General features: G+C 39.8%; 1 pseudogene; it reads right to left on the reverse strand.

Moving 5' to 3' along the window:
* LOC148776204 (ubiquitin-ribosomal protein eL40 fusion protein pseudogene) overlaps positions 1 to 24,747 on the reverse strand; it is a 172,694-nt pseudogene extending 147,947 nt beyond the window's left edge.
* Positions 24,748 to 26,569: the final 1,822 nt, after the last annotated feature.

Consider the following 26,569-nt stretch of genomic DNA (forward strand, 5'->3'; position numbering starts at 1 on the left):
GGAGGCCATGCAGGCAATGTCTTCCCCTTTGTAAGCATGTGCACAGTGAAGAAGGCTATAATCTGGGTTCTACCCCTCCCCTCATGCACCTCCCAAACAATGGCAACTGGCTTCTAAGGTGGCCCAGGTTACCTCCACATAAACCCCCAGCATGGTCACACTGGATTCCAGCCACCCCAGTCTGTCTCTACACAGTCAACCCCAGTCCTCTCTCCAGGATGATCTTCGAAGCCAACTCCCAGCACCCAGCTCCCTCCAGCAGTGGCATACGTGTGTCACGTTAGGGCGTGCAGAATTGTAGCACTCACTATCTGTGTAGTTCTTCCTCTGCTCTGGCTACTGCAAGCTGGCTGATATTAATATATTCTCCTCTGAAGCTTCCTTTCTGTCTCAGTCAATCTCCCCATTGATGAGGGAGCTTCCCAGGGTGCAGGAACTTTTCCTCTTTCTCAGCTCCCTCCAAGAGGCCCATGTCCCTACCCAATTCTATTTTTTTCTTCTTCTCTACCTGGTTGCATGGAGACTTCCTTACCCTTTCAGCAGTCTAATGTCTTCTGCCAGCATTCAGTACATATTCTGTGAGACTCATTCCACATGTAGACATATATTTGTTGGGTTTGTGGGAGAGGATGTGTTTTACCTCCTACTACTCTCGCCATCTTGAATGTTTCTCTTGTGCTACTGACTTATTTTTGCTCAATCCTCAAGAAAGTATTCATCAAGTTAATAAGAACTAGGATAATCTTTCTGCTCAACTGACTTATAGCAAGTTTGACTGCAAAAGCATTCTTTTATCAGGATCTTTCATAGAAAACTCATATTTCTACATCTTAATATTTAGGACAGAAGATAACCAGGGCCTGTGTTCCAAATGACAACAATTAACTGGAGCTGAGTAGCTCTGCCTCCTTGAGCCGGGCCCGTGTACTCTAGCATTCCTGGTTCATCAATACTCACACTGTGTATACATATCCACCTATCATTCTGGCCCCTACAGTATTCCTGTGGGCATCTGAGTGGGGGATCACCTCTGCTCTGGTTTTCAGCACTTGCTGAACATGTACAGAGCCATAGGTACCACGACTCTTGTTCTAAATGGATATTTTAGAGCACTCCTCGGTCTTATATCTATTTTATTTTATTAATGCCAAATTTTGACCTCTTGGGATTAAAAATAAGTTTGATGTATAGCTTCCAATCAAACCAAAACATTATGAAGAAGATGCTTAACAAAGTCAGAGCCCTTGAAATATTACTCTTGGCTGTAAAAGTCTTTAGTTCTAATGATCCAAAAATGAAATAGGAAGCATTACAGCCAAACCATCAAAAATGTGTTTTATTAGCTGGACAGAGTAGAAAATGGGAAACTGTGAACATGAGTAAGGCTATAGAAAGTTTAGAAAGCCGAGAAAGAGAAAGAGCAGATGCATTGCCTGAGGTACCCCAAAATAAAGGACTCTTATTATTCTTCTGAGTAAGAAAGATATTATCCAGGGAATCTCTCTAGAATTTTTCTGATCCTTGCTTAGTGAGAATAGGTGTGTGTTCCAAAATGGTCACTGACTTCTTCACTTGGTGGCCTTTTATCATTCCTTTCTTGCCAGCTCTTTCATGGTTTAAGAAGCAAGCTAAGGAGGTTTTAGGAAGTTGAAGAGAAATGATGTGAAATAACAATTTCGAAGAATGAGCTCTTAGGGATTGCTGGGCAGAGTTGAAGGCCAATGTGTAATTAGTCGTTATGATTGTAAAGGTTAGACCAATTAGCAATTTTTAGTACCTTGAACGCAGACGTCAAGCACCAACTAGGTTGATAATAGGTTTAAAAAGATTTAGGAATTCATTTGTAAGGCCATCTCCTTTAATTACAGTTTCCATATGAAGTTGTTTATTACCTGAATATTTAGTTTCTTGAGAAGTCAGCACCATAATGTTTGTAGGGAGGTAGAAAATAAGACTAAGCCCAGATGCAAGTTACTGTGATTATGTTCACAGAGAGATTCCTTTTGAACCTGGGGATGACTGTTTCACTTAAGAAAGTGAGTTCTAGTCATAGACTTTTGCATATTCTATCACCATATGCACAGTGTATCCATCACTTGGCTTGAAAATAATAGAAAACATATCTATCCATTTTGACCATTTTTCATGGAAGTGACCAGAAATAATTAAGCTGAGGTGACAAAAAATTCAAAGATGAAGTGAAGGGTGTAGTTCTTCCATGCTGTGGCAAGTCATGGGATCTCCAGAGGGGTAAAGAAAGTAAGTTAAAGAGTAGACAATAAGTTATTTTTACCCACTTGTTCATATGCATTTTTTTCTTTAAAAATTAATTTTTATTGGAATACAGTTGCTTTACAATGTTGTGTCACTTTCTACTATAGAGAAAAACAAGCCATACATATACATATATCCCCTCTCTTTTGAACTTCCTTCCCATTCAGGTCACTACAGTGCATTAAATAGAGTTCCTTGTGCTATACAGTGGGTTCTCATTAGTTATCTGTTTTATACAAAATATCAGTCGTGTATATATGTAAACCCACCCCCTTTTTCCACCTTCAGTTCAGTTCAGTTCAGTCGCTCAGTCGTGTCCGACTCTCTGCGGCCCCATGAATCACAGCACGCCAGGCCTCCCTGTCCATCACCAACTCCCGGAGTTCACCCAAACTCATGTCCAGAGAGTCGGTGATGCCATCCAGCCATCTCATTCTCCGTCGTCCCCTTCTCCTCCCGCCCCCAACTTTCCCCAGCATCAGAGTCTTTTCCAGTGAGTCAACTCATCACATGAGGTGGCCAAAGTATTGGAGTTTCAGCTTTAGCATCACTCCTTTCAATGAACACCCAGGATTGATCTCCTTTAGAATGGACTGGTTGGATCTCCTTGCAGTCCAAGGACTCTCAAGAGTCTTCTCCAGCACCACAGTTCAAAAGCATCAATTTTTCGGTGATCAGCTTTCTTCACAGAGTCAGGAAATTGTAATTTTTACACCAACTTCTCTTGCCAATAACAGGTTTTTAGTAGTTGAATGACACAGATGGCAACTAGAAGAGACAAGAGAACTAACCAGGTTCTGTTCAGTTCAGTTCAGTTCAGTCGCTCAGTCGTGTCCGACTCTCTGCGACCCCATGAATCACAGCACACTAGGCCTCCCTGTCCATTACCAACTCCTGGAGTTCACCTAAACTCATGTCCAGAGAGTCGGTGATGCCATCCAGCCATCTCATTCTCCGTCGTCCCCTTCTCCTCCCGCCCCCAACTTTTCCCAGCATCAGAGTCTTTTCCAGTGAGTCAACTCATCGCATGAGGTGGCCAAAGTATTGGAGTTTCAGCTTTAGCATCACTCCTTCCAATGAACACCCAGGATTGATCTCCTTTAGAATGGACTGGTTGGATCTCCTTGCAGTCCAAGGACTCTCAAGAGTCTTCTCCAGCACCACAGTTCAAGCATCAATTTTTCGGTGATCAGCTTTCTTCACAGAGTCAGGAAATTGTAATTTTTACACCAACTCCTCTTGCCAATAACAGGTTTTTAGTAGTTGAATGACACAGATGGCAACTAGAAGAGACAAGAGAACTAACCATGTTCGGTTCAGTTCAGTTCAGTCGCTCAGTCGTGTCCGACTCTCTGCGACCCCATGAATCACAGCACACTAGGCCTCCCTGTCCATTACCAACTCCTGGAGTTCACTCAAACTCATGTCCACAGAGTCGGTGATGCCATCCAGCCATCTCATTCTCTGTCATCCCCTTCTCCTCCCACCCCAACCTTTCCCAGCATCAGAGTCTTTTCCAGTGAGTCAACTCGTCGCATGAGGTAGCCAAAGTATTGCAGTTTCAGCTTTAGCATCAGTCCTTCCAATGAACACCCAGGATTGATCTCCTTTAGAATGGACTGGTTGGATCTCCTTGCAGTCCAAGGGACTCTCAAGAGTCTTCTCCAACACCACAGTTCAAAAGCATCGATTCTTCGGCGATCAGCTTTCTTCACAGTCTAACTCCCACATCCATACATGACCACTGGAAAAACCATAGCCTTGACTAGACGGACCTTGGTTGGCAAAGTAATGTCTCTGCTTTTTTAATATACTATCAAGGTTGGTCATAACTTTCCTTCCAAGGAGTAAGCGTCTTTTAATTTCATGGCTGCAATCAGCATCCGCAGTGATTTTGGAGCCCCCCAAAAATAAAGTCTGACACTGTTTCCACTGTTTTTCCATCTATTTCCCATGAAGTGATGGGACCAGATGCCATGATCTTTGTTTTCTGAATGTTGAGCTTTAAGCCAACCTTTTCACTCTCCTTTTTCACTTTCATCAAGAGGCTTTTGAGTTCCTCTTCACTTTCTGCCATAAGGGTAGTGTCATCTGCATATCTGAGGTTATTGATATTGCTCCCGGCAATCTTGATTCCAGCTTGTGCTTCTTCCAGCCCAGCGTTCCTCATGATGTACTCTGCATATAAGTTAAATAAGCAAGGTGACAATATACAGCCTTGACATACTCCTTTTCCTATTTGGAACCAGTCTGTTGTTCCATGTCCAGTTCTGACTGTTACTTCCTGACCTGCATACAGGTTTCTCAAGAGGCAGGTCAGGTGGTCTGGGATTCCCATCTCTTTCAGAATTTTCCACAGTTTATTGTGATCCACACAGTCAAAGGCTTTGGCATAGTCAATGAAGCAGAAATAGATGTCCATATATTTGTTCTCAATGTCTGTATCTCTATTTCTACTTTGCAGATAAGATCTATACCATTTTTCTAGATTCTACATATATACTTTAATATACAATATTTATTTTCCTCTTTCTGACTTCTTCACTCTGTATGACACTCTCTAGGTCCATCTGTGTCTCTGCAAATGGCACAATTTCATGCTTTTTTATGGCTAAATAATATTCCTCTGTGTGTGTGTGTGTACACACCACATCTCTATCCATTCCTCTGTTGATGGGCATTTAGGTTGCTTCCATGTCCTGGTTACTAAAAATAGTGGTGCTTTGAGCATTGGGGTACGTGTTTCTTTTTAAATTATTTTTTTCTCTGGATATATACCCGGCAGTAGGATTGCCGGACCATATGGTAGCTCTATTTTTAGTTTTTAAAGGAACTGTCATACTGTTTTCCATAGCGGCTGTATCAATTTACTTTACTACCAACAGTGTATGAAAGTTCCCTCTGTTTCCCTACCCTCTCCAGTATTTATTTTTTGTAGCATATGTGCATTTACACTGCCACTTAAGAATGTTTCATCAGCTTTTTGTCCCATATCAATGTCAACAAACCTTGGTATCTCCAGAGGAAATTTTGAGTCAAGTGGGCACTGAGCATGAGAAAGAGTGTTTCATCTTCAATGCTGCTTGATTAGTTTATTGAAACTAAGAGTTGTTCTCCAACTACCTTAATCCAAAGAGACACACGTAACCTCCACATAGTTAAAGGCAAAGGAGAGCTATGGAGGAGTCTTAGTTAATATTCCCTGTACAGGTAGATCAGATTGTCTGGAGTTAAGAGGTTATCCCATGTGTTGAATATTAATGAATTATTAAAATAGAATTGGGTTGGCCAAAAATTTCATTTGGATTTTTCCATAACATTTTACAGAAAAATTTGAATGAACTTTTTGGCCAAACTAATATCTGTATAACCACTATTCAGACATTTTGGTATGGTTTCTCTCTGTAAATAAAAATGGCAAATAGTGTGCCTTGCTAATTTTCTAAGTTTCCCCAGACTTTAATCCCACAGGAGAGGGTCATTAAGCAGGAGGAGGTATAGTGGGTCCCTTCCATAATTTAAAGTGTATTACTATGCTTAAGCTGAGATAACAAAATACCATAGACTGTGTGGCTTAAACAACAGATATTTATTTTCTGACAGTTCTGGAGGATACAAGTCTAAGATCAAGGTCTGTTAGGGTTATGCTTCTGGTGAAAGCTCTCTTTCTCACTTGAAATGGCTTCTCACATGATCTTTCTGTGAATATACTCATGAAGAGCAAGTTGGAGCTCTCTAGTGTCTCTTCACACAGGAACACTAATCCTATGGATGAGGGCCCCACTCTTATTGTTATGACATCATTTAAACTTGACTACTTACTTACTGGCCCTAATTCCAAATGCAGTCACATTGTGAGTTCAGGCTTCAACATAAAAATTTAGGGGTGGGTACTTACAGCAGAGACATTACTTTGCCAACCAAGGTCCGTCTAGTCAAGGCAATGGTTTTTCCCGTGGTCATGTATGGATGTGAGAGTTGGACTGTGAAGAAAGCTGATCGCCGAAGAAACGATGCTTTTGAACTGTGGTGTTGGAGAAGACTCTTGAGAGTCCCTTATACTGCAAGGAGATCCAACCAGTCCATTCTAAAGGAGATCAATCCTGGATGTTCATTGGAGGGACTGATGCTAAAGCTGAAACTGCAATATTTTGGCCACCTCATGCGGCGAGTTGACTCACTGGAAAAGACTGTGATGCTGGGAAAGGTTGGGGGCGGGAGGAGAAGGGGATGACGGAGAATGAGATGGCTGGATGGCATCACCGACTCTGTGGACATGAGTTTGAGTGAACTCCGGGAGTTGGTGATGGACAGGGAGGCCTGGAGTGCTGTGGTTCATGGGGTCACGGAGAGTCGGACACGACTGAGCGACTGAACTGAACTGAACTTACCTGTATGGCATAGTATACATTTTTTAACCAAATTATTTGCTTTTTTCATATTTCTGTGAGTTGTCTTTCTCCCTTTGAAGTCTAAGACCCCTAACTCCTCCTTAACTCAGGAAGGCATATAAACCTCAATTGTTAGGAGCCTCCAAAAGCCTCATATCTTTGAAAAGTCTTGTACACTTGAAATTAATCTTTTCTCCTGTTAATTTGTCTTATGTCAATTTAATTATTAGACCAACCAAAAAACCTAGAAGGGAAAAATGGAAAAGTTTTCTGCCCTACAGTGTATATCATTGCATGTGTGTGTAGTTGAAATGGCAACCCACTCCAGTATTCTTGCCTAGAGAATCCCATGGACAGAGGAGCCTGGTGGGCTGCCATCAGTAGGGTCACAAGAAGTCGGACACAACTGAAGCAACTTAGCATGCATGCATGCCTGCATTGGGGAAGGAAATAGCAACCCACTCTAGTATTCTTGCTTAGAGAATCCCAGGGACAGAGGAGCCTGGTGGGCTGCCGTCTATGGGGTCACACAGAGTCGGACACGACTGATGCAACTTAGCAGCAGCAGCAGCACTGTGTAGTTGAATTAATTCCACTAAAATTTTGTTTTGAGTTTTGTATTTATGCCAGTGAGGTATACTGATCTTTAGTTTCCTTTGATTTTGGTACGAAGGTAATCTGTCTCACAGAATGAACTGAGATCTATTCTCCGCTCTTCAGTTTTCTGTAAAAGTTTGTATAGTAACAGTATCTCTTCCTTAAAAATTTGGCAGAAACCAATCATGAAGCCACGTGTTCTTGGAGTTATCTTGAAAGAAGTTTTAAAATTATAAATTCAATTATTTTGGTAGAATATATAGGGATATCCAGTTTATCTGTTTCTTCTTGAGAGCTTTGGTAGTTTATGTGCAAGGAATTTTTCCATTTTATCTAAACTTTTTCCTTTCTATTTCAGTAACTATAGAATTTGTAGTGATTTCCCTCTCTCAGTCCTGATATTGTTAACTTATGTTTTTCCTCCTGTTTTCCTTGTTAATATGGCTGAAGCTTTACCAATTTAATTGCTCTTCTCAAAGAATCAAGTTTTGGTTCCATTCATTTTCTTTTTTTTCTTTCTGTTTATTTCTGCTGATTTTAATTATTCCTTTCTCTGCTGACTTTGGCAGTACTTTACTCTTTTGTTTTATTTTCTCTAGATGGAAACTAAAGTAATCTTAATCAATTGCGACTCTGTCCTTCCAAATTTTTAGGACAAAAATTTAAATCCTCCTTGGCACTTAAAAAAAAATATTTTATGCCTTTTGTCTAACACACTAGGAAAATTCTGTTGTCTACATGTATAGCATAATCCAGGACTTTTTACTCATTTCCAAATCTATAGCCCTGGTCCAATTCACTGTTTTTCTTGCCTGAGTTATTTCAACAGTTTCTAATTTATCTCCCTTCTTCTATCTTTGTCCCTATATAATCTATTCTCAATATACAGCCAGAGTGATTCTTAAAAAAAAAAAATAATAATTCAGATCATGTCACACACCTAAAGATTTTCCAATGGCTTCTTACCTTCCTTAAGCCAAAGTCCTCACTATGACCTACAAAGCCCTAGATGATGTGGCTCTCTGTTAACTCTCTAATCTGATTACTTACAAGACCCCATCTCATTTTTATATTTTAATTTAGTTTTATTTTTCCAGCTGTATTGAGATATAATTGACATACAGAATTGTGTAAGTTTAAGGTATACATGTTGACTTGATACAATTATTGGTTTGGCCATAAAGTTCCTTTAAGTTTTCCATAAGATGATACAGAAAAAATTGAACGAACTTTTTAGTCAACCCAATAAATACTGCAAAATGATTATAACCATAACATTATGATTACTATCTCTTAATCTGCCTCAAATAGGCTAATCTTATCACTGTTCTTTAAACATGGCAGACATATTTCCTCTGCATATGACCTTTGCACTGTTTCCTCTGACTAGAAAAATCTTTCCCCAAATACACCTGTGGCAATACTTATTTCTTTCAAATCTTTGTTCAGTTGACCCTTTTCAACTATGTTTTAAAATATGTATTCCCCTTCCTTGCATGTGATTCTCACCCTTGAAAGTCCTTCTTAACCATGCCTTATTCTGTTCTGTTCCATATAACATACTGCCTTCTACATACAACTTTTCTCATGTTCACTTTTTTTTAATTTCCCCTCTAGAATGTTAGCCCCATGTATGTAGGTTATTTTTTCTATCTTCTATCTTTCTAATATATTATTAATACTAGAGCTCTAAAATAAGTTCAAAAAAATACTTGTTAATAAATTAATTAAAACTGTTAACTTTCTGTGTAACACTCGACATTGTGAATAAAGCTCTTCTCCCACTTCAGTTGCACTGCTGACACCTAGCATTCTTCCTCTGTGAACTGCCTTTGGGACTCTGGCCCTGCTTTGCTTTGCCCACAGGGAAGAAACAGCTGAAAGGACCCTTAGCCAATGCAAATACAGGAGTATGAATATGAAAGCCCAGTTCTCTTCCTCAGGCCACTACAAACTTTGAGGTAAAATTTATACTGCAGAGTTGCCCTGTGTCATCAGGCTGCCATTTCCATGGTAGGGCTTTGTCTGATTCTGCAATCATGCTTGGATTCTTTCTCTTTCCTATTCTTCCTCTTATTTCTCCATAGTTCTTAGGGTACTTTCTTAAGAAGCCACTTACACATGAATTCTTACTTCAGAGGGTGTTTCTCAAACTTTGACCCAAAATATTCTACTTGGAACATACTTCTAGAATAATTGTTGGGTAAAAAGCAGAGACATTACTTTGCCAACAAAGGTCCGTCTAGTCAAGGCTATGGTTTTTCCCGTGGTCATGTATGGATGTGAGAGTTGGACTGTGAAGAAGGCCGATCGCCGAAGAATTGATGCTTTTGAACTGTGGCGCTGGAGAAGACTCTTGAGAGTCCCTTGGACTGCAAGGAGATCCAACCAGTCCATTCTAAAGGAGATCAATCCTGAGTGTTCATTGGAAGGACTGATGCTAAAGCTGAAACTCCAATACTTTGGCCACCCCATGCGTCGACTTGACTCACTGGAAAAGAGTCGGATGCTAGGAAGAATTGGGGGTGGGAGAAGACGAGGACAACAGAGAATGAGATGGCTGGATGGCATCACCGACTCGATGGACATGAGTTTGAGTGAACTCCAGGAGTTGGTGATGGACAGGGAGGCCTGGCGTGCTGTGATTCATGGGGTCGCAAAGAGTTGGACACAACTGAGCGACTGAACTGAACTGAAGGTATAATCTACATTTTTAAAGTTCTTTGTCCAATACTGAAATTTTAGCCTCAAGGAACGGAGATAAAAATAATTATATGATGTCTATTTTGTTTGGTTGACAAAAGTATAATGATTATGTACCTAATAACTGAATAGTACTGGTGGCTCAGATGGTAAAGAATCCGCCTGCAATGTGGGAGACCTGAGTTTGATCCCTGGGTTGTGAAAATCCCCTGGAGAAGTTAATGGCTACCCACCCCAGTATTCTGGCCTGGAGAATGCCATGGATAGAGGAGATTGGCAGGCTACAGTTCATGGGATCACAAAGAGTCAAACCTTATAGAGCGACTTATTCATAGAAACTCAGTTCAGTTCAGTTCAGTTCAGTCGCTCAGTCGTGTCCGACTCTCTGCGACCCCATGGGACAGCACGCCAGGCCTCCCTGTCCATCACCAACTCCCTGAGTTCACTCAAATTCATGTCCACAGAGTCGGTGATGCCATCCAGCCATCTAATTCTCGGTCGCCCCCTTCTCCTCCTGCCCCCAACCCTTCCCAGCATCAGAGTCTTTTCCAGTGAGTCAACTTGGAGCTTCAAAATTTTTAGAAAAATAAGATTTCCTGACTTTTGAGGCCAGAGGATTTTTCTGTAAATGTTTCCCTAATTTCTCATTCAACAAATAATGTTTTAATACACATTTTCTGGTTTTTGATCCTGGGGACATTTACAGCTTAATTTCCAGGAGAAGGGAATGGCAACCCACTCCAGTATTCTTGCCTGGAGAATCCCATGTACTGAGGAGCCTGGTAGGTTATAGTACATGGGGTCACAATGAGTCAGCCATGACTAAGTGACACACTTTGCAGCTTAATTATGAAAATGAAGTATACACATATCGGTATAGTTAGTCAAAAGATTAACCTTATGATGGTCTAGCTCTAAGAGAGGGACAAAATCAGTATTACTGGGGATGTGACCCATCTCTTCAAGTATCTGGAGGGGACACTAGCCAAAGGATGAATAGAGAAGAAGCATTTGTTCTTAGGCTACATGGTTTACCAGGAAAGAAGTAAAAAAAATATATATATGAATTACAATTTTCCCTCTTTGGAGACTGCTGCTACTGCTAAGTCACTTCAGTCGTGTCCGACTCTGTGCGACCCCATAGATGGCAGCCAACCAGGCTCCCCCGTCCCTGGGATTCTCCAGGCAGGAACACTGGAGTGGGTTGCCTTTTCCTTCTCCAATGTGTGAAAGTGAAGTCGCTCAGTCGTGTCCGACCCTTAGCGACCCCACGGACTGCAGCCTACCAGGCTCCTCCATCCATGGGATTTTCCAGGCAAGAGTACTGGAGTGGGGTGCCATTGCCTTCTTTGGAGACTAGAAGGAAAAAAAATATTACTGCTTTTTCCTGAATAACCATTCTCTGAATGATATCCCATTTTTAATTATTTGAGCACCTATGTAGCTACAATTATCCTTATGCAGGTGAGTGATAAGATGGGGTGGAAGGAATGCTATAATGTTACCTTATTCTGAATAAGGTGCTTACATTTTTTATAACTGACTTCTTCACACATACCATCTGAGAATACACCTGAATAGCTGTTAAATGGAGCAAACAAGCACCTAAGCTGCATTAATAAGAATGTTTTCTTCATTAAAAAAAAAAGTGTGGAATTACTCTTGTACTTACTTTCTAAAACCAAATCTACTTACTGTTCACTATGTAATAAGGAAAATTATTTGTCTACAATTAAAGTAAGAAGGCTTTTCTCTTTGTTCATGCTTCAAATATTTCTGTTTGTTCTTCAGAAGGAACCAGAGCCTTGAACATTCAGAATACACAAAATATTTGTGTAATCTTCTTTGATTAGAACAGTTCAGTCAATATAAAAAGGCAATTGAGAAATATTTAACTAAAACTACCAAAATATTCAGCCATATATTTAAAAATTCTAACTATTAATTCAACTCATTAATCTCCATTAAAATTCTAGTGCTTTAAATTAATTTACCCAAGGCTATAATACATTAAGCAAATGTCTAATGGTATTTGCTTCTATAACAATTCAACAATGCATGTTTGGTTTACTTCTCAATCTCTCTCTGTCTCTTTTTGTCTAGTCACTCTTTTTTTCTCTTGGCCATTAACAGTGTGACCTTCGGCAGGTTATTTAATCTCTTTGTTTCTCAGCTCACTCAGCTTTATAGTGGAAAATATAATAGTAAAACAGCTATGAGCATTTTACTCTATTTTAGGATCTACATTGATCAAACTCTCAAGTTCAATCTCTGAATTACTTACAATGGGGTAGATTATCTATACACAGACCTTGGAAGCCAATGACCAAGTGAGGCCAAGAGAGACACATTTCCTCTGGAAACTCCTAAAGGAATCTTACTATTTTCAGATCTCTTATAATGTTTCACTCATGATCAAAGTCTTCAGTGGTTCATCATTTCCTGTAAATACAATTTACAGCCTGATCTTTAAGGATGTTATTAATATTGTCTCCACATATCTTTCAGCCCTGCTTACCATCACTGTGGTAAGTGATGCTTCATCAATGTCCTTCATCCCAATGGATTACTTAGTGTATTTTTAATTTTTACAACTTTGCATCAATTTTCTGGAATGTTCTTCTTGAGCCTCGTTGGTAAAATCATACTCATATTTCAAACCATATCATAGAGTCTCTCTTCATAGGGGCAGAAAGACTTTTTCAAGTATTTGCAAATATCTATACTCATTTCCAATCCTCCACCACCTGGCAGACACAAATGAATGGTTTATGATCTCTTTATCATCTGAACTTCATAGCAGTTAGCTTGTCTCTATAATGGTGACTATTTGTGCTTACACCTTTGCCAATATAATCATTTATCAAATTGCCAACATCCGTTGAATCATAGAAAAAGCGAGAGAATTCCAGAAAAAACATCTACTTCTGCTTCATTGACTCCACTAAAGGCTTTGACTGTGTGGATCACAAAAAACTGTGGAAAATTCTCAAAGGGATGGGAATACCAGACCACCTGACCTGCCTCCTGAGAAACCTGTATGCAGGTCAAGAAGCATCAGTTAGAACTGGACATGGAACAATGAACTAGCTCCAAATTGGGAAAGGAGTATGTCAAGGCTATATATTGCTACCCTGCTTATTTAACTTATATGCAGAGTATATCATGCAAAATGCTGGGCTGAGTGAAACACAAGCTTGAATCAAGATTGCCAGGAGAAATAGGTCACTTCAGGGACTCTTGAGAGTCCCCCAGACTGCAAGGTGATCAAACCAGTCAATCCTAAAGGAAACCAATCCTGAATATTCATTGGAAGGACTGATGCTGAAGCTCCAATAATTTGACCACCTGATGTGAAGAGCTGACTCATTAGAAAAGACCCTGATACTGGGAAAGATTGAGGGCAGGAGGAGAAGGGGATGACAGAGAATGAGATGGTAGGATGGCATCACCAATGGACATGCTTTGAGCAAGCTCCGGGAGATGGTGAAGGACAGGGAAGCCTGGCGTGCTGCAGTCCATGGGGTCACAAAGAGTCTGACATGACAGAATGACTGAACAATAACAATAGTTATGTATATTCTTGTCTTCTCTATTCAGTTTAAAATTATTTGAAACAGAAATAATGATAACTGTTACCTTGGAAATGCCTACTACAGTGCCCTGTTATTAGTAAGACCATAATACATATTAGGAAATTAAAATGAATTGAGCAATCCTTCTCCTCACAATACAGAGTCTTACACTGCCCACATCCACCTTTCATCAATAATCTACCAACTCTGTAAACTGAAAACTTAGTCTGAATCCTCCTCTCCTTCCTCTCTGCTCAAGAACTTAGCATAAAGGGCCTATCTGCAGTATAAATTGCCAGAAGGCAAGAAAGACTTTGATTACAGTTGTCGCTTTTTCTCTTTATTGGCCTCTACAGGATTTGTTTCTTTTTTAAGGCATTCTCCCAATAGTCACATACCCAGCTAATGTTTACACTTATAATTATTCATGTCATTAGGAAATTTATTTTACCTCTCATTAGAATACACTAAAATGTTATACTAAAATAGGACAACAAAACCAATAATACATCACATGCAATCTACTCAGACAATCTGGTAAGAGCAGAGGGGATTTAACTTCAAAGGGAAAAAGACAGCTGAAGTTAAGACAATTCTACCAGGTTATCATGTTGCCTTTAGTAATTTATTTGAAGAGAATGAGTGCTGGCTCTGTAACTGATGCTATGGAAAATGAAATGAGAATTAATCATGGAAGGATGTCACAGTGCTGGAGAAAGGAGAAACTAAGAGGTAACTGACATTTTTTTCAAAGGGGCCTCAGATTAACTATGCCCACAGGGAGTTTGTAAAATTGTAACCAGGACTTAACAGTAATAATAACGTATTTTTGAAAAGAATATTTTATCATCCTTGCTATCTGGAATTATAAGTTGTATGCTTCTGGACTCTAAAAACTATGGCCCTTCAAGGGAGAAATAACTCTATTATTATTTTTTAGGTGTTCATGAAGTCTTTCAGCAGTGTAGAGGTGACTTGATTTATTCATCAGTTCTAGATACATTTAAAGAGAATCTTCTGTATGCCTGGCTCTCTTTTAGGTGCTGGGGCATACAACAATAAATAAAATAGATAAACAAAACAGATAAAACTCCTTCCTTGCATGAATTTCCTTCCTAATGATAAGAGACAGATAAGAAAACAATATAAATAAAATATGCAACGTGTTAGATAATAATGGATACTGTGCAAGAAAAAAAAGTAATGATAGACTTCACAGAGTATGACAGTTAAGCAGATACCTGAGGAAGGGCTTAGGAGAAACATCACTGTATAACTAGAAGAGAATTTCAGGCAGAAACAGTGCAGAGGATTTGAGGAATGAGTGCAATTGGTTTGTACAAGGAAAAGCATGGAAGCCATTCTAACTGGAACAGGAGTGGAGAGCAAGTGTAGTAGAGATGAGGCCGGATCACAGCATGTCTTGTAGGTCATTGCTAGGACAGTAGCTTTTGTCTGACTGGCATAGGAAGTAAAGAAAAGTTTCAGCAGAGGAGTGACACAATATGATTTATATTTTAACAGAATCACCATCTGTTTTGTTGAAAATAGACAGCAGGAGGGCAAGGAAAGAAGCAACAGGACTGATTAGAAGGTTATTGTAGTGATCCAGGCGAGACAGACAGAGGCTTGCACCAGGTTTGTAGTGGTGGGAGGGCTGAGAAGTGGTTGGAATCAGCATCTGTTGGTGGATCTGACAGGCAGATATACAAAAGAATTCAAGGGTGGTTTCAGATGTTCAGTTTGGCAATTAGTAGTGTTGGTAAACAGAGCTTGTATTTACTGGGACAAGGAACACAGGTAGATGTGCGAGTAAAATAGGTTTGAGAGGAAAGAACTGCATAAGGTAGGAATGTTTTGGGTTTGTATAGAAGACTGCAAATAGTTTCTGTTCTGTTCTGTTCAGTCGCTCAGTCGTGTCCTACTCTTTGCGACCCCGTGGACTGTAGCCTACCAGGCTTCTCCATCCATGGGATTCTCCAGGCAAGAATACTGGAGTGGGTTACCGTTTCCTTCTCCAGGGGATCTTCCCAACCCAGGGATCGAACCCGGGTCTCCTGCATTGGAGGCAGACGCTTTAACCTCTGAGCCACCAGGGAAGCCCTGCAAATAGTTTAGCTTCCTTAAAGTACGGAGAAGGCAAAATGGCAAGCCACTCCAGTGTTCTTGCCTGGAGAATCCCAGGGACGGGGGAGCCTGGTGGACTTCCGTCTATGGGGTCACACAGAGTCGGACACGACTGAAGTGACTTAGCAGTAGTAAAGTATGGTGGGTGTGAATGCAGACAGTGTTAAATACGGTTGGACAGGTAGCCTGGGACTATATTGCATAGACAGTGGGGTCATGTTGCTACTGGACGAGGTTCTTGGGAGTCCTTTATAGTTTCCTAAAAGCAGGGCTGCTTTTCTTCAATATGAGAGCTGCACAGGTGGCTTCTCTCCTGAAACCTCCAAAGTCACACTTCAGGCTCCAGCTGCATTAATGGCCCCTGTTCAAAGACCCTGTGGGGTCTGTCAGCGTTGCATTACTGCCCTGTGGGCCACCCTTCTATGAAGCCTGGGGGTTCGAGGGTAGCTTCCTAGCTCTCTCTTCCCTCTTGTTGCTCAGAGGAAAGAAGAAATATCCCACATTTCAATGTTAATCACTGCAGTGAGACAACTAATTGCAAAACCAAAACAGAACACAACCCAAATAAAGTCAAAGACATCTTACAAAGCTCTTCTAGGTATACTCTCTGCCTTTTAGTTTTGACTTCCTTCTGAGATAACAGGAAGTGATTTGCTGAGACAGTTCACTTTACTTAATGTCCCTCAGTCTCCATATCAACTTGAGATGTTTGGAGATAACTCCATGATGTACTGCCATTTTTATTGACAGTAAGAATAACAATTCAACTTAATAAACTGTTTTCCCAAGTAAGACAGATATGTGACAAGACATAGAAGCAAGTACCATATACACCTGGCTAACTGGTGAAGTCAGATTTCAGGGTCAGAAGCCCCTCCCAGAGTTAAACCAGATGCTTAGATAATGTGGATAGGATTCAGATGCAACCCTCTTATTGTTCTAGGCCACTGCATTGACCACACTCACAGAGTGTTCCTTTAAACACAATGACAGCTTGTTAAAGTTTAACCACAAGTGAGTAGAAACACATTCAAGTAGATAGAATAGTATAAAAACTCATCCAAAGTAGGTAGAATAGTATGACACTTGTTACATTCAAAAGCAATTAAATGTACCAAAACTTAAAGTCAAGGCAATGAAAGGTAATAATCTTAGAACTGAAGCACCACTATTGCTGAGGGGAAAAAAATTGTTTACTTTTACTTTTCATTCTGAGTCTCTCTCTGCTATTGACTTAATTTGTGAGTGTAGTCCAGGCAATTCACCTCCCTCTGTCTCATCGTCTTTTGAGCAAGAATAATAGCATCAAGTTTCCTTTTAAGGCATGTTAGGAGGAATAGATCTTATTATAAAGAACACTTATTTTCTGAAGCACTGTTTACATGAACATGTTCATGAATATTTTTGAAGAAACACTGAATTATAAACAATTGGCTTTGGCCTTGAAGGAATCTCTTGGGTTGCCTGTAGTTCAGAAGCTGAATCTGACTTAAGCACATCACCTAGGCTTTTATTGTTTGTTCACTTTTGATGTTTTAGCTGTGACAAATACTCATGCAGCGAAATCATCTTCAAATAATCATATGGTGAATAATCATGCTTGCTGATTAAAAAAGTACAGGACCGAATCTTGAGAGGATCTAGGTTGCTTTACAAACCCCTGGAAAAGGAGCGATCCTATGTGCTCTCCCCAGTTTTCTCAATAGAGAAGTCTGTCCTTCCTGTTATCATCCTATGCCTTTCCTGAAGTAATAACAGCTAAATGAAATAGCAATACCTAAGTTTAATGAGCACTTACAATGCACCAGGAAGATCCTCTGGAGGAGGGCATGGCAACCCACTCCAGTATTCTTGCCTGGAGAATTCCATGAACAGAGGAGCCTGGTGGACTATAGTCCATGGGGTTGCAAAGAACTGGACAGGACCAAGGAACTAACACTTTCACTTTCACTTACTATACCCCAGTACTTTGATGTATTACATTGAAAAATAACTATTATTTTTCCTATTTTAGAGCTGAGGAAACCGAGACACAGAGAGATTAAGTAACCTGCGAGAGGTCACAGAGCTAGCAAAGGGCAGAGATAAAGAGGGACAGAGAGATGAAAGAGAATACAGAATCACTTAGTACACAGAAGATGGTTAATGAATGCTTGCCCCTTTCTCTCTCTCCTACCCTCATCCCTTTCACTGCACATATGAACCTATTTAGCAGTTACTACTTATTAATTCATCTGTCTATTCATCTATTCTTGGCCGAGCACCTTCTGAGCTTGACCATATGACCAGAATTGTACTCAGTCCATAAGACGCTTTATATCACTGGATCTTCTTCACAATTCATTAAGAAGAATCTTACATCTGTCTCCATTTTATAGATGTATAAATTTGGCTTAATGATGTTAAGTCAATTTCTCAAGGTTGTAAAGCTAGAAAGTTGTGGCCTTTCCCTGTTATCATTTTATATTTGTGTAGGGCAATTAGCACTCTTATTTCTTTCCCAAGGCACTGTCAAATTTGTTACAGTGGACTAAAATTACAAAGATTGAAAATTCTTCATGGGATAGAATCATGTCATGCAAGATTCTATGCACCCATAGTATATCATATGTGCCTAGGGTAGATGCATAGTAAATTCTTACTAATTGAGTTTGCAGAGTAAATATTATCTTTATTACATAATTGAGGACATCAATTTTATAAAATGTTTAAATAATTTCCTTAACATCTACAAGGTTAATATAATGTACCACTCAAACCATGACATTTCTAGAAGTGAAAGGCTGTCCCTATGCATGAGGGGACACTAGCCTACCCTGGGGCTGTGTGGACTGACCCAGATTACTGTTACCCTATTAACATTACACAACTGATTGCTTGTCTGGTGTTAACTGAAGAGTTTTCAGAGCATCAACATTTTGTACAGGAAGAAATAGTGGAAAATGTTATTTCAACACCTTAGCATTCCTTTCTCAACAGCACAAAATCTCTCACTTTTTCTCCTGGCAGAATCAGGGGTGGGGAGTGTTAAGCTCTTCTTTGAAACTTCTCAAATCTTTGTAACTTAACATTTAGTAACAACTGATGCAGACATACCAGTCAAGGAATTTCTACAGGTTTAAGTGAAAGAGTGAATGGAAATCTGCAGCCTATCCAAGGTTTCTAAACCATCAAGCATTTGATAAATTGATCTTGCCTTTATACAAACCATTTCAATTTCTAAGCCTTCATTTTTATATTCTGTACATACACCCCCATATACCATGTGTGTGTGTGTGTGTAGGGAAAATAATTCTGAGTGTGCATATGTAGTGGCTACAAATCAAGATTGAATCATTTCTAAACTAATATTTGTTATTTAAAATAAATATAGACACATTGAATAACAGGCAAACAAAGGTCACCCAGCACACACAGGATCACTTTTCACTTTGAAAAAATTAAAAAAGCAAGAGATTGTGCAAAAATGCCCTGAGTATTAGTTATGTCAAAATGACCTTATAACCTGTAGAAAACAGATCTAATTGGGAGCTTAACAGCAACTAATGACTGGTAAGGGCTCCATTCAATGGCAAATATTCCTGGTATTCTTGCTTTAGAAACTACTGCAGGCATAGCTTAATTAAGGAACTAAGACCCTGACTAGATAAGCACTAGCTTCCCTGGTAGTTCATCTGGTAAAAAATCCACCTGCAATGCAGGAGATCTCGGTTCGATTCCTGGGTCAGGAAGATCCCCTTGAGAAGGGATAGGCTACCCACTCCAATATTCTTGGGCTTTCCTTGTGGCTCAGATGGTAAAGAATCCACCTGTAATATGGGAGACCTGGGTTTGATCCCTGGGTTGGGAAGATCCCCTGGAGTAGGAGATGGCTACCAACTCCAGTATTCTGGCCTGGAGAGTTCCATGAACTATATAGTACATGGGGTCACAAAGAGTCAGACACAACTGAGTAACTTTCACTTTAAGGTAAGCACTTAGAGCTCAACCCTTGCATGATGAAACCAGCTATTTTCATGTAGCTGTAGGAAAATCCAGTAAATCTAAAAAATTTGGGGAGGTGATGCATGGAGGTTGGCACAGTAAACATCTAGAGAATTTAAGGTACATAATTTGAGATGAATGGTGTCCACTGGATATCTGAAAAGACTGAAGAGCTTGGAATGAGTCATCCAGCTGGTGTGAGCAAGAACAGTACCCGTTTATACTTTGTGTTTGATAGTTGAGTTGCATTTAGGGAAATATTTATAAAGTTCTTCTGTGTGTGCTCAACTAGAATTTGTGCACAGAGTGTTTCTTAAATGTTTCAGTTTATCTTTAAGTGAATCCCCCAAAACACACACATATACACATGAACACCCCTGAACATGTGTACTCACAGACACATGCACACAGGTGCACCTTGCATGTCTTTGGTAATGTTTCCTCATTAAAAAAGGTCTTAGCAATAATTTCAGAGACAGAAAGAAAAATATTTTAAAGTGGGATCTTTGTTTACGGCTGATTTTAATGTTATCCATGCTTTTCTGTCTTGATAGAATAATAGGTTAGTAATAGGAAAGGTTTATGAAGCTTAATGGTCGTGTAATGCAAAGTTTCCACCTTTTAAATTCTGCTTCTACAAAACAGTGGCATTTCCTTCATGAAATTTGTTAGAAAATGAGCTAAAAATAAGATACCCCCTTTTGAAGAACTGATCAGTGAATACCACTCTTCAAGAGAGTTTTCCAAAAGCATTTGTGTGTGGTACTACTGCATCGGAGTCCCTAATTCAAATGCTTAATACCCGAGGTGAAACTTGCTCTCTGTAGTCAGAACTGGTTTCAGAATGTTTTCACTCTAAATCTTCAGAAAAATCCTTTCCAAAAATCTCATTTGAAAGAATATTGCTTATTACACCATGAAAATACAGAAGTTCCTTTATCAAACAGCTGCATGGGAGACTCACCTTACCCATGATCTTTTATTCTCAAGCTCAGACTTAAATAGATATAGCTACCTGACTGTAGGATGAGAAGATGAGCTTTCATGGTTCATGGTTGGTATATTGAATGCTCCATTCCTTACTCCCAAGCCAACACCCTCCCCAATAAAAATAACAACACCAACAAAAACTCTACCTGCTATGTAAACAACTTGCTCTATTTAACCAGAAGATGGTCAAATCTATGAACTCTTATCCATTGAATGTCCAGCACATGCATGACTAAATCAACAACAAGCAGACTAAACCAATGATTAAGGAGTAAACAGTTCAGAGATACCAAAAAACACAAGAAAAATTTTGGAAACATTAATATTTTAGATTTCAAAAGAAATTATTACAGGAAATTTCAAAAGTGTTTAAAATTTTCTTGAATTTATTTTACAGTTTAGTATTCTAAGTATCAGAGACTTTGTTCCATAAATTTCTCAGGGTTTAGAGGCACTTGATTTCTTAGTATGATCCTATTACACCTCAAAAGGAACTCTGTAGGTCCTTTTTGCAATTACACATAAATATAAAATTTAACACAAATATCTACTCTAAGCTCAGTATCTTCTGCTTCAATCCATCACCTCATGAGTCTCTGAGTCCCATTTCTGTTATCTCCTGCCTCCTTGACTGACCCCATACACATCATACTTCCTTCACAGGCTTTATCACACTACATATGCTTAAGTGAATATGATTTTTCTCTTCAAGGTTCCCCTTTAACATCATATTTAAAACTTCCAAAAATTATCCCCTATTTAAAACAACCTAACTGATCAGATAAAACACAACTTGGCTGCATCCACTCTGGCTGTGATATGGTCAGAGCTATTTCAAACCCATACTAATTATGAATAACTAAACAAACAGTGTGACAAGTATTATAATATGTGCATAAACAGTGTGGTATGGGAGCCCAGAGAAAGGAGCATTTATCAATAAGGGCTCTTGATGTAAGAGAGAAACTGACTCCAGCTTGATTTACAGGGGAAAGAAGAAGAGTAAGAAAAAATGGAGGGGCTGGAGAACTAGGCTTGAAAACTGGACAGGAATTGGGCAAACAAAGACCATGCTGTGGAGCAAAATCTAACCTGCTGGCCATTGCATTCCTTCTGATCAATCTGTGAATTTGCTCCTTTGCATCATTCACTCAAAATTCAAAGTGCTGACAGCAGAGTACTTAAGTACTGGGAACTTGATCAATTTTAGATCACATACTTGTCCTGGGGTTTCAGGGCATGGGGACAAGAAGAATTTGGCCTGGTAATTTCAGGATTTAATATGGGGAGCCAACAGTAATAAGTGGGAACTGCGAATCCTTCTCCCCCAAATGGTGTGCACACTGCCGAATTCCCCAAAGGGAGAGCATGCTACTAGTAGAAAGGGTGGTGGGTTGGACAGCGACCAACTAAAGAATTAACAAATGTCTGTTTCAGTTAGTTCAGTCATTCAGTTGTGTCCAACTCTTTGCAACCCCATGGACTGCAACATGCCAGGCTTCCTTGTCCATCACCAACTCCTAGAGTTTACTCAAACTCATATCCATTGAGTCGGTGATGCCATCCAACCGTCTCATCCTCTGTCATCCCCTTCTCCTCCTGCCTTCAATCTTTCCCAGCATCAGGGTGTTTTCCAATGAGTCAGTTCTTCACATCAAGTGGCCACAGTATTGGGGTTTCAGCTTCAGCATCAGTCCTTCCAATGAATATTCAGGACTGCTTTCTTTCAGGATTGATTGGTTTGATCTCCTTGCAGTCCAAGGGGACTCTCAAGTGTCTTTTCCAACACCACAGTTCAAAAGCACCAATTCTCTGGCACACAGTTTTCTTTATAGTCCAACTCTCACATCCATACATGACTGCTGGAAAAGCCATAACTTTGACTAGGTCTGCTTACTGAATCTAAGCCAGTGTCCTTGATTAGAGAAAAGACCTAAAAAAAATGTGTTCCTGAATAAGTATCATTTAAACTGAAAGACAAGTTAGAATTTGTAAACTGAAGGAAGTTAAAAATGAAGAATTAAAAAAAAATTGAAGTACTGTAGATTCACAATGTTGTATTTCTGGTATATAGCAAAGTCATTCAGTTTATACATACACACATATATGCACATACATGTACATGTATGTGTATAAAACACACACATACTTTTTCATGTTCTTTTTCATTATGGTTTATTACAAGATATTGAATATAGTGCTCTGTGCTATAGAGTAGGTCCTTGTTATAATAGTTTGTATCTCCTAATCCCAAACTCCTAATTTATCCCTCCCTCCTGCCTTTCCCCTTTAGTAACCATAAGTTTGTTTTCTGTCTGTGAGTCTCTTTCTATTTTATAAATAAGTTCATTTGTGTTATATTTTAGATTCCATACAGAAGTGATATTATATGGTATTGTCTTTCTCTGACTTTCTTCACTTAGTATGATACTATCTAGGTCCACCCATGTTGCTGCAAGTGGCATTATTGAAAATGAATATTTTCAGGATATGTGCAGAGACAGAGAAAGCCCAGCATTTTCAAAAATAGGAATATATTTGCTATGATGAGATTTTAGCCTGTAGGTGGAACAGTTAAAGGACATGAAATTGGAGAAATAAGAAGTTAGATCACAGAGATAAAATTTTAAATGTATTATTTTGGCAATGTGAAGTCCACAAAGTATTTCAAACAAGGGCTTGCCAAGATCAGATTTGTGTTATAGAAAGATTACCTAGGCTGCAGTGAAGAGAATGTAGTTTAGTGATTCTCTCAGATTTAACCTTGTTTCTTTAGGCTATGGGACAGATGTTAAAAACGACAGTTTCACGTTCCTTTTACGTTTATATTACCTCCAAATTCTTTGTTTCACTTACCAACTCACCTTTCTGATATGCAAACCTCTTGATATTATCATTCAAAAGAACTTACTTAGTATCAAATATCTTGTTTTGAGTATTACATTTGTTTTCTACTGTTACTATATGCAGTCACAGGCTTAGTGGCTTAAGACAATACAAATTTATTATCTCATATCTCTGTAGGTAGAGACTTGACAGGGATCTTACTGGGGCTGAGGGTCGTACTGTGTTTCTTCCTGAGGCTCGAGTAGAAAATCAATTGTTCCCTTGCTTTTTCTAGCACATAGAGACTGTCCACATCCTGCAGCTCATGGTATCCTTCTCCATCTTCAAATCCAGCAATCTCTGGGTGAGTTCTCACATTGCATCATTCTGACTCTGCTTCTGCCATTGTATTTCTTCCTCTGACTCTCTTTTCCACTTTTAAGGACCCTTCTGATTACATTGGGTCTACCTGATCATCTAGGATAATCTATTTTAACATTAGCTAATTTGCTACTTTAATTGCATCTGCAACCTTAATTCCCTTTTGTCATCTAAAATGACATATTCACTGGTTCTGGGGATTAGCATGTGGCTATCTTGGTGGGGCCACCACTACCATTTGCTGAATAGCCTCACAACCTATTTTAGAATTGCCGTGGTAGAGTCATAGGACTGACTCTGCTTTCCCCAGGGTGGAGCATTCAGGCTGTGGTATGTCCATGAGGCTGGATGTAAATTCTTCAGCTCCGAGGTTTCTCTCTTTCCATATCACAGTCACTGACAATCCCCATTCCCAGTTCTCTTGAGGAGGCTCAGAATTCAAACATGAAAGTCTTTCATAAATTACAAATGATCTACTGATTACCCTTAAAAAATAGCAGGGTCCTTTCGTAAGCATTCTCATTCAAGTCTCACACCAAAGCTTCACCCTAGCTTTTATTCTCCCTTGTCTTTTGCTATTTTTTTTTTTTTCAGATGATAAAACTAACGTTCAGAGAAGCTCAGGGTGCAGCTAATAAAGTTGGCATTACTACTCCAGCCCAGGTCTCCAGTCTTCACAGTGGAGTATCTGCCACGTTCCCACCATAACAGCTTGTCCATGGGATGTGTTGCTGGGCTCACATATTAACATCGATCCCACACATAATTCCTACCTTTCATAAAGAAGTCTCATTATTTCCTATCCACATGCTTCAGACCCTATCTGAGATTCTCCCCCCATTGGTAATTCGCTCCTTACTGCCAGAGCCCCCACTGGCCTGTCCCCTCGCCACCACCATGCCTCATGCCTGCTTTTGCAGCTGAACGGGCTTATTCTGGCTCCAGCCATGCTCTTTTCCTCTCTGGATGGGAGGGAGGCAGGGAAAGATGAAGGGAGGGAAGCAGTCCCTCTCAGAGATGTGGAAAGCTTTAGTGCCCTTCTTGCACAGATACCTGCTGTTTTGCTTTTGTTAGAAATCACCACCAGCCTGGTGATATCAACCTGCAATCTACAGTCACAATCAGATCAGACTCTTATTTCCTGGGATTCTGAGAGGGACTGAGGCTTCAGAAAGTTATAAATATAACACTTTACACACTGAACTGGATGCCCAGGGAGAAACCCCCTGCAATTAGCAACAGGACCTTGTACTGATTAGATAAAAAGCTTTCAAAGAGTTCAGAGCCTGTGTTGTCAGGGCTTTACATGTATCCCCTACCCATCCTGAAAGGGCTCTAATAGCACGGAAGACATTAGGTACAAGTCTTTTTTAATGATCCCACCTGAAAATGATATTTGTAAAGTATTTTAAAGTTTTCAGATTGGTTTAACTCTTGTGATTTTATTCACTGCTCTCAGCATTCTGTGAAGAAGGCAAGACAATGGCAGGCATCCCTTTCACAGATGGAGATGCTGCTGCTGCTGTTGTTCAGTCGCTAAGCTGTGTCTGACTCTTTGCGACCCCATGAACTGCAGCACACCAGGCTTCCCTGTCTTTCACCATCTCCCAGAGCTTGCTCAGAATCATGTCCATTGAATCGGTGATGCCATCCAACCATCTCATCCTCTCTCACCCCCTTCTCCTCTTGCCTTCAATCTTTCCCAGTATCAGGGTCTTTTCCAATGAGTCGGCTCTTCATATCAAGTGGCCAAAGTATTGGAGCTTCAGCTTCAGCATCAGTCCTTCCAATGAATATTCAGGGTTGATTTCCTTTAGGATTGACTGGTTTGATCTCCTTGCAGTCCAAGGGACTCTCAAGAGTCTTCTGCACCACAATTTGAAAGCATGAATTCTTCGGCACTCAGCCTTCTTTATGGTTCAGCTCTCACATACGTACATGACTACTGGAAATGCTGAGGACTGTCTTCACAGGGCTAGTGAATGGTGTAATCAAGAGAACTCAGGATCCAGGTTCCAATTCAATTCTCATGTCCTATTCCTTTTTGTTCTCAATTCTAGCTACTCACTTTTTTTCACTGCCTTTTCCACCTCAGTGAAAGGTGGCTTGAGGGAACAAAAATGACAATAGATGCCAAAGCAGAGAGCTGTCTTTTAAAATGCAGCTTTCAATGACAACATTATTACCTAAAGTATATTTGCATTAGCCTGGGGTGCTGTTCTCAGTAAAATTTTTCCAATTATGGGTATAAGCAATAAATATGTACTGTCAGCCAACTTTGTAACAGCCCTGTGCTAAGTGCTGGAAGACACTGCAAAAGAGACAGGGTCAGAGATAAGGTTACTGTTGTCATAGGACTTACACTGAGCAGAGAGAAAAAGTAGAATCCATTGAATGATAGAGAAGCATTAATTTTTTAAAGAAATGCACACTGAGGATAAGTGCACAGAGAATGGAATGAGTAGAAATGGGGTCTGAACTGTGCATGAAGAATTTAAGTAAGGCGAACAGGGAATACAGCTTTGTTTTAGTTTGTTTTGTTATTTGTATTAAGTTGGAGGGACACCCTTAATAAAGATCTGGACGAGGAAACAGGTCTGCTAACAGCCATTGTGAGGTTTTGACAGCTTTCTGATTTTGACAGGCCTCATCCTTAGAGCCATCTTTTTGTCTCTGGTTAGATGATGGGGCCTCAACCTGCTGCTGCTGCTAAGTCGCTTC

Source organism: Moschus berezovskii, chromosome 11, assembly GCF_049115385.1.
Source record: "Moschus berezovskii isolate FMDL1 chromosome 11, NW_MosBer_1.0, whole genome shotgun sequence".
NCBI classification, from domain to species: Eukaryota; Metazoa; Chordata; class Mammalia; order Artiodactyla; family Moschidae; genus Moschus; species Moschus berezovskii.